This window comes from Salmo salar, chromosome 22, assembly GCF_965601325.2.
Source record: "Salmo salar chromosome 22, fSalSal1, whole genome shotgun sequence".
NCBI classification, from domain to species: Eukaryota; Metazoa; Chordata; class Actinopteri; order Salmoniformes; family Salmonidae; genus Salmo; species Salmo salar.
This window is the reverse complement of record NC_138312.1, coordinates 7,687,433-7,696,427: the sequence shown is the minus strand read 5'-3', so window position 1 is coordinate 7,696,427 and position 8,995 is coordinate 7,687,433. Positions and strand designations below refer to the sequence as shown.

The following is an 8,995-nucleotide window of genomic DNA, read 5'->3' as shown; positions in this document are numbered from 1 at the left end:
AATTTTTATGCCATTTTTCTCGTAATAAAGCGATAATATTCCGACCGGGAAACCGTGTTTTAGTACAAAGAGAGAGAAAATAAAAACATGTGGTCGCCTCGTGCACGCGCCTCAGTCTCATTGTCCTCTGATAGACCACTTACCAAAGGCGCTAATGTTTTTCAGCCAGGGGCTGCCTCGACATCATTCAGCTTTTTCCCGGGTTCTGAGAGCCTATGGGAGCCGTAGGAAGTGTCACGTTACAGCAAAGATCCTACATTTTCAATAAAGAGAGTCAAGAAGCCCAAGGAATGGTCAGAGAGGGCACTTCCTGTGCAGAATCTTCTCAGGTTTTTGCCTGCCATATGAGTTCTGTTATACTCACAGACACCATTCAAACAGTTTTAGAAACTTTAGGGTGTTTTCTATCCAAAGCCAATAATTATATGCATATTCTAGTTTCTGGGCAGTAGTAATAACCAGATTAAATCGGGTACGTTTTTTATCCGGCCGTGTAAATACTGCCCCCTAGCCCTAACAGGTTAATCATGAAAACCCCCGATGGTTTTTCCTGTCGGAGCGACATTATCAACTCCGACAGCATATCCCAAGAGAGCCATGTTTCTGTGAAACAGAGTATGTTACAATCCCTGATGTCTCTTTGGAACGCAACCCGTGCCCTAATTTTGTCGACCTTGTTCTCTAGGGACTGGACATTATCGAGTAATATACTCAGAAGCGGTGGGTGGTGTGTGCGCCTCCGAAGTCTGACCAGAAGACCACTATCAGAGGGGGTGGTCCCCATTGTCACATTAATTAGTGAAACTTCACCTGTAGAATGATTGATCGCAGACCTCAGCAGCGATATAAACCCAAACTATGCCATAAGCAAGAAAACAGCAGAAATTGTAAAAGACCTTGTAAAGGTTCTCTCCAGTTTAGCCCTGATGTATGGCCACAAGCAGAGATCGACATCAGTCCAGTACCGCAGTGCACAGCAGAAGCACAAGCAAGAAACGGTTGCCATGAAGGGACAGGTGGAGAGAACCGGGAAACTAATGACAAAGCAGAAAAGGGAAAAATATTGCTAGCCGTGGAACTGCATTTGAAAACTGAACAATTAAAAGTAAAGACAAAAACGTATGATGACGAACGAGCACAATCTCTTCAACAAAATCGTCTTCTAAAGGAACAACCCGATTTAGACAAAACTAAATACGACAAAGTCCACGCAAAACTAGATAAATCTGACGAGTTACCTACAAATGGGCGCACAACTTGATAACATGCATGCAGTTTTGATGAACAACACTCAAAGCAATAATGTTCTAGTCCAAATGCTGCAGACCAAAGAAAATCAATTAATGAACACAATGAAAAAAATAGCGGAACTCATTGAAGTCGCTGATCAAATGATTAATGAGAGAACAAAGGAAAAATGTATCTCCAAGCAAGCGAAGGAAATCTCATCACTGAATCTCTCGCTCCGCACTCAAGACCTCTACCTGCAAACCGTGACATATAAGTATGAGTCCGAACGGCGCCAGTGTGACACTCACATGTCTAAAATAAGTACTCTAAGCGCCCAAGTGGACTCTGCGATGCAGCAGAATACCACCATCTGGAGGGCTTCCGAAACGGTCACGTGCTACAGCAAGCAACCGGAGCTCGGTACACAAAGGAGTGAAGACAGCAAAAGGCTTCAGACTTTGCCTCTCTCTCAGGTGTCCCTCAGTCTCCTCGCCAAGAACAATATGGTGCCTCCTCGCCAGCTTCTCCTCTTGGCCTTTCGGCCCCAATTTTCCCCACAGGATGAAGCCAACCGTCTCTGCGCACTTGGCACAGAATGCCTTGACAAAATCGTCAAAAACATCTGCACCAGTGACCCCGTTCCAGGGAAGCCAAACGACACTGAGATGTTCTTAGCAGACATAGAAAACACCTTGGATGTCTACCCAAACGCTACGGGCACTGACAGGCTTTTCCTGTTTAAGCTAATGTTGAATAGACACGTGACAAGGTTCATCCATCTACAACAGCAACAAGTGCAAAACAACTATGCAAAACTTTCCACTGCTTTGAAAATAGAATTCAGTAGTTCTGCAACTCGCAAACACGACAGCTCACTGGCTAACACCGTCAAATAGGCTTGGAACGAACACCCACAACCATACTATCATAGGCTTCGTTCAGCTTACTTTGGCCTGCTCACTGAAGCAGGAATGGAAGAGCTATTGCCATTCAAACAAATGTTTCTGTCAAACATGTATCCCCGCTTCATTAACTACTTGGGCCCTACAGCCCACGTTGGTTTGCCAATCTCAGAACTCAGAGAGTGCTCTGAAAATCGGTGTAGGTAGCCAGAGCAAATTTACAAAAGCACCCGAATGTCCATTGAGAACGCACAACGACTATACCATTTAGCTAAGCTAAGAATGACGGGAATAATCAAGTCACTAAACATTGGGTAGTTAGATAGCCTGTAGTTAATATACTGGCAAGTTTGATGTATAACTTCTAACATTAGGTAGCTAGCTAACATACTGGTACATACTGCTGTAATGATATGTTATGTGGTTTGCAAGGACAGCGTAGCTAACAAATTGTCAGCCAACATAACGTGTTGGGATAAGTTACCTTAACTTATTTGAAAAGCCATTACTTTATTACATTGAGTAGCAAGCTAACCCTTGGTCATTAGGGCAAATCTGGTCTGTGATAGGAGGGGGGGTTTTCACACCTAGCTCGGCTATTAGACTATTCTTTAGTAAAGGTTGAATAGTCTATTGTTCAGCTATTAGCCCCCCCCCCCCCCCCCCCCCCCCAGGATATGGCAGCATCTTCGGTTATGTGTCAAGAATTCTGCATACAGTAGCACGTTTGTATGAAGGTGTGGTTATTCACAGGCCAATTTTTATTTAACATTTTTATTTCACTTTTATTTAACTAGGCAAGTCAGTTAAGAACAAATTGTTATTTACAATGATGGCCTACCCCGGCCAAACCTGGACGACGCTGGGCCAATTGTGCGCCGCCCTATGGGACTCGTATGGAATGGAGGTACATTTGTGTCTTTTTGTCGAGAGCAAAACTTTTTTTTATTTTCAATCAAAAGTAATTGTTCTGAAAGCAACTTTTTTCTGACACAAAGGAAGTCATAGCGGACACCTACGAAGAAGGACTGTGTGATGATGGCATCTTAGGTAAGCAGCACTGGGCATTCTTCCGTCCAACTTTTACATAGCTAGTAGTTAGCTCCTACGATTCAGTGTCGGTTCATAACATTCTACTATATTACATACATACATACCGTAGAATGATAAATCATGCAATTATTATTCTCAAGCTAACCAAAAGCATTTAGCTACGAATGCCTGTTCTCACCATTTTCAGTTCAATTAATCTAACTTTCTTTCATGGCAACTCATAAGCAGGCCATGTCATATTTGTTTCATATATATAATATATAATCATATTTCATAACAGTGTAACGGTTAGCTTTTTTACAGAAGGATGAAAGAACACTGTCTGTCACGAAGAGTTATGGAGTCTTTGCAGCGTGTAGATGGTGCAGGTATTATTGCACATTTCCCATCACCCAATGAACAACCACAATACCAGTCTGGCGTTAAGCTTTCTGTGCTGTATTGACGTATCCTGAAAATGACATCTGCTGCTTTAGATTGAGCAGTCATATCTCAGTTATTGTTTTCATATCTACAAAAAAATAAGCTATTTTCTTTACTTTCAGAGAGTGAGCTGATCAAGGGGTCGAAAATGTAGTTATTGCCAGATGTTCACTGTCTGAGGAACAGGCCGTGGAAGCTTTATTGCTGGCAAAAGTGTCCATAACCAGAGGTAATTAAACTGTTGTGTTCTTTTTCTCTCTTCATCTCTGCCTGTCTTGTTGTACATGGAACCTGTCTAACGTGCATTAATTAAAAAACCCTTAAGATGTCAGCTGCTAATTTTCAGATTTACACCACATAAACACAGCCATTTTCACTGGACTATCTGTTGCTGCCAAGTCATGATTTCCCTGGGGGTTAGCCTTGCAATAACCAAGTGGTGTGACACATAGCCCTCTATATTTAAATGTTTCAGGAACACTCCAATAGGTGTCTGCGTCACTTACAGTATCTTCTATTGACATTATCATCTATTGTTTGTCCTCATGTGTCTGTTTTTCAGCATAAAGTACTCTGTAGCCACTTAGTGTGGACACCAGGTGAGACCACACACACAATAACAGTCTCTCTTCTTCACTTCATCCCTCTCTCCCTTCTCCCTAAATCCTCTAGGTTATATCAGCTGTTTTGGTGAACCCCTCCCGCATCTGAACTGGCTGACACAGAGGGCACAGCATGATCATAGGTGAGAGGTCACTTGGTCAGGTCAACAGAAAGTATTATTAAAGAGATGATTTAGTTTGAAATACAGACAGAGATGTAGTAGTCCCAGAGTTAATGACCCAAGGTCAGTTTTGCATTTCACCTCCTGATGATTATGATGACTGACCGTGTTAGAATAAAAAAAAACAAGGCTTAATCATGCTCTCTGAGGTATGTTTTGATGTGAGAGAGGAAGCCAGTACCGTCATCGCCACCTCACCCGCTCTTAAGATAACCTTCGGGCCAACTGGGGGACCAAGGCTGGTTAGGAGACACCGCAATTGTGATGAACTGAGAGAATATTAGGGTAGCACTGTAATTCGTTAATCATATGCTGTCTGCCGCTGTTCTTACCTCTTTACCTTTCTGTCTTCTACACCTCTCTCCCCACTTCGTCTTTCTTCCTCGTTTTATTTATAATATAATATTACACTTATCATAATTACAATTTATGTATTTATAACACCTGGATAATGAACTTCTTTCAATGAAGCGCTTCACATTTTCCACTGGTTGAAATTAAGTATCTCATTGAAATACTATCCTGTGTCCTCAGATTAATGCAGATGAAGGGAGTTAGATATGCATAGTTTTTTTTCTGTGTATATGAATTACAAATCAGCCTTTACTTAAATCATGTTTATAGTCTATTGCATAGTTACAATGTGTAATCATTGATGTCTCAGGAGCAGGAGTGGTAAACACTGTTGAAGTGTATAATTGTAATGCATACATGCAGACACAGCATCGTTCAAATAATGGAGATTGATATGACTGAAAAAGAATGTCTCAGAGATTCATACCTGAACCGCACCTTTATTTGCCAAGGAAGTGTACATAATCAGTGAAAATATTCAATGTACAGGCTACAATGTGGGAATCTCATGTGTGGTAATAACTACTGTAATAACTACTGTCCTATATACAGTACATGTGTATAGGACAATAAAGTTATTATATTCTACTCTATCCATAGGCTTCATTAATTCCATTCAGACTTCCCTGTAGTCTTCCCTGTAGCCTTCCCTGTAGCCTTCCCTGTAGCCTTCCCTGTAGCCTTCCCTGTAGCCTTCCCTGTAGCCTTCCCTGTAGCCTTCCCCTCTAGCCTACCCTGTAGCCTACCCTGTAGCCTACCCTGTAGCCTTCCCTGTAGCCTTCCCTGTAGCCTTCCCTGTAGCCTTCCCTGTAGCCTACCCTGTAGCCTACCCTGTAGCCTTCCCTGTAGCCTTCCCTGTAGCCTACCCTGTAGCCTACCCTGTAGCCTTCCCTGTAGCCTTCCCTGTAGCCTACCCTGTAGCCTACCCTGTAGCCTACCCTGTAGCCTACCCTGTAGCCTTCCCTGTAGCCTTCCCTGTAGCCTACCCTGTAGCCTTCCCTGTAGCCTTCCCTGTAGCCTACCCTGTAGCCTACCCTGTAGCCTTCCCTGTAGCTCAGTTGGTAGAGCATGGTGTTTGCAACGTCAGGGTTGTGGGTTCGATTCCCACGGGGGGCCAGCACAGAATTTTTTTTTCATTAAATTGTATGAAATGTATGCATTCACTACTGTAAGTCGCTCTGGATAAGAGCGTCTGCTAAAATGTAAATGTAAGTTGATACAACAACTATGATAGCTGAGGTTCATAGATTGGTATGAATATTAGATCAGAACCTAACGTTTTAGGGTCCATACACAGATTGGCTACATACTGTAGCTAGCTACACATCCATAGGCATACAGTTATTTTTATCCTCCACTACACAATAAGCAAGTAAATAGTTAGCTAGCTATGTTACTTCAGCTGCGTTGCAAGGCAAACTTATACAATTGTACATTCAATTTGCAGTAAATGCTTTAGCTAGCTAGATTCTTTACATCCACTGTTTCACAAAACAACAGCCTGGTTTGCTGCTTTTCTCAGGTGTCCCTAAAACATTAACTTATTTGGGATAGGGGGCAGTATTTTCACGGCCGGATAAAAGACGTACCCGATTTAATCTGGTTACTACTCCTGCCCAGAAACTAGAATATGCATATAATAGTAGATTTGGATACAAAACACTCAAAAGTTTCTAAAACTGTTTGAATGGTGTCTGTGAGTATAACAGAACTCATATGGCAGGCCAAAACCTGAGAAGATTCCATACAGGAAGTGCCCTGTCTGACAATTTGTTGTCCTTCTGTTGCATCTCTGTCGAAATTACAGCATCTGTGCTGTAACGTGACACTTTCTAAGGCTTCCATTGGCTCTCTAAAGCCGCCAGAAAGTGGAATGGGGTGTCTGCTGTCTCTGGGCAAAGTATAGGAGCAGAGTTTGTAAGTGGTCAGCCTGGGGACAGTGAGACTGGAGATGCGCATTCACGAGACTTCTCCATTTTTTTCTTTCAGTCTTTGAATGAATACAACATTGTCCGGTTGGAATATTATCACTATTTTATGAGAAAAATTGCATAAAAATTGATTTTAAACAGCGTTTGACATGCTTCTAAGTACGGTAATGGAATATTTAGAATTTTTTTGTCACGAAATGCGCTCGCGCGTTACCCTTCGGATAGTGACCTGAATGCACGAACAAAACGGAGGTATTTGGATATAACTATGGATTATTTGGAACCAAAACATTTGTTGTTGAAGTAGAAGTCCTGGGAGTGCATTCTGACGAAGAACAGCAAAGGTAATCCAATTTTTCTTATAGTAAATCTGAGTTTGGTGAGTGCCAAACTTGGTGGGTGTCAAAATAGCTAGCCATGATGGCCGGGCTATCTACTCAGAATATTGCAAAATGTGCTTTAACCAAAAAGCTATTTTAAAATCGGACACCGCGGTTGCATAAAGGAGTTCTGTATCTATAATTCTTAAAATAATTTATGTTTTTTGTGAACGTTTATCGTGAGTAATTTAGTAAATTCATCAGAAGTTTTCTGTGGGTATGCTAGTTCTGAACTTCACATGCTAATGTAAAAAGCTGTTTTTTTATATAAATATGAACTTGATTAAACAAAACATGCATGTATTGTATAACATAATGTCCTAGGAGTGTCATCTGATGAAGATCATCAAAGGTTAGTGCTGCATTTAGCTGTGGTTTTGGTTTTTGTGACATTATATGGGTGTGTGATTATTTCTGGCTGGGTACTCTCCTGACATAATCTAATGTTTTGCTTTCGTTGTAAAGCCTTTTTGAAATCGGACAATGTGGTTAGATAAAGGAGAGTCTTGTCTTTAAAATGGTGTAAAATAGTCGTATGTTTGAAAAATTGAAGTTTTGGGATTTTTTAGGTGTTTGTAATTCGCGCCACCCTCTATCATTGGATATTGGCGAGGCGTTCCGCTAGCGGAACATCTAGATGGAAGAGGTTAAACAGGAGAGGACTCTCTCTCTCTACCCTTTAGTATCAACGAAAGGAATATTTGTTTCACAGACTGTTCCCGCTGAAAACTCTAACATGGTCAAACGTGGATAATGGAACAATATTTCTAACATACCAATGTGGGGAATGGTCAATGGGAGCTATGGAAAACAAATATAATATTGCTTTTCATTTTGTGATGTCATTAAAAACTGTATGGAAGAAATACTGTAGCTGGGAAAGTATATACCCTTTATCTGTCAAGTTTCCATCCAATACATTGTGTATATAGTAGGAAACGTGATGAAAGCATTTTTGTTAAGATAGGAATGTAATTTTAGGAGGTATAAAATAATCTCCAATAAACTGTGCATATGTAAGTAGCCACGCCCCGAGTGAGGTCGGAGAGTATGTCAACTAAATTAACAATAGACCAGAAAAGCATGGAGCGGTCGCTACACGTCTGAAATGGTTGGAACTTTGAACCTCAACACGAAGTCAAAAAAATGAACTCACCGACCAGACCAGGACATTGCCAGTCTGCAGCTACGAGTGTAAAGTGGTTTGGAACTTTGACTATCTTCCCGAGGTGGAGAGAGAACTCCCATATCAGAAAATCACTGGTACAGCTACGTAGCTGTTCTGAGGAATGAACACCCCATGGAGACCGGACAACTCTGGTGGACCATCAGAGCATGTACATCTGGGCCACTGAAATGCCCAACCAAACCCTTTCCAAGAAGGCTTGGTTCCGACAGAGATAAACAATGAATGAAGGCATTTCACATGTAAATACATTGATTTCTTACTCCAAACGGGTGGCGGTTTGTGTGCAAAGTGTATGATTAATGGGAGAATAGCTATAGAATGTATAGAATGTCTCTCTCTCACTGAATAATGAGCAAGGTTTTGGTTTTTGCAGATGGAAGGAGTAGACGACATTCAGAATGATAAGAGGTAATGATTAATAAGATGACTGTTTATCGATGAAATACATATATACCTTATAGAGTTTAATTCAGGAGATGGTAACTCTTTAAACAACTTCTTCCGTGGTGCCCCAAATCCTAATGAGTTAATTGTTACATGATTAATTTAATTGGGTAACAATTAAATATAGTTAGTGGATTAAATAAATAACAGTCATCAGATTAATGATGGGAAAGTCACGACATATTGAAGGGGTTCGATTAATCGCGCCTCTAGCGTATTTTGCACCAGCTGAAAGTTTGGTCGTGTAGTGTACCACCACTCATTTCAGCACTGTGAACCTTTCGAAACAAACAAACAAGTAGACT

General features: G+C 41.2%; 1 long non-coding RNA gene across 1 annotated transcript; it reads left to right on the top strand.

The window, feature by feature from the left end:
• Positions 1 to 2,789: 2,789 nt before the first annotated feature.
• LOC145862606 (uncharacterized) lies at positions 2,790 to 5,339 on the top strand. The gene is made up of 3 exons (XR_014382117.1): positions 2,790 to 3,553; positions 3,731 to 3,837; positions 4,281 to 5,339. It is a non-coding gene; the product is annotated as an uncharacterized LOC145862606 (long non-coding RNA).
• Positions 5,340 to 8,995: the final 3,656 nt, after the last annotated feature.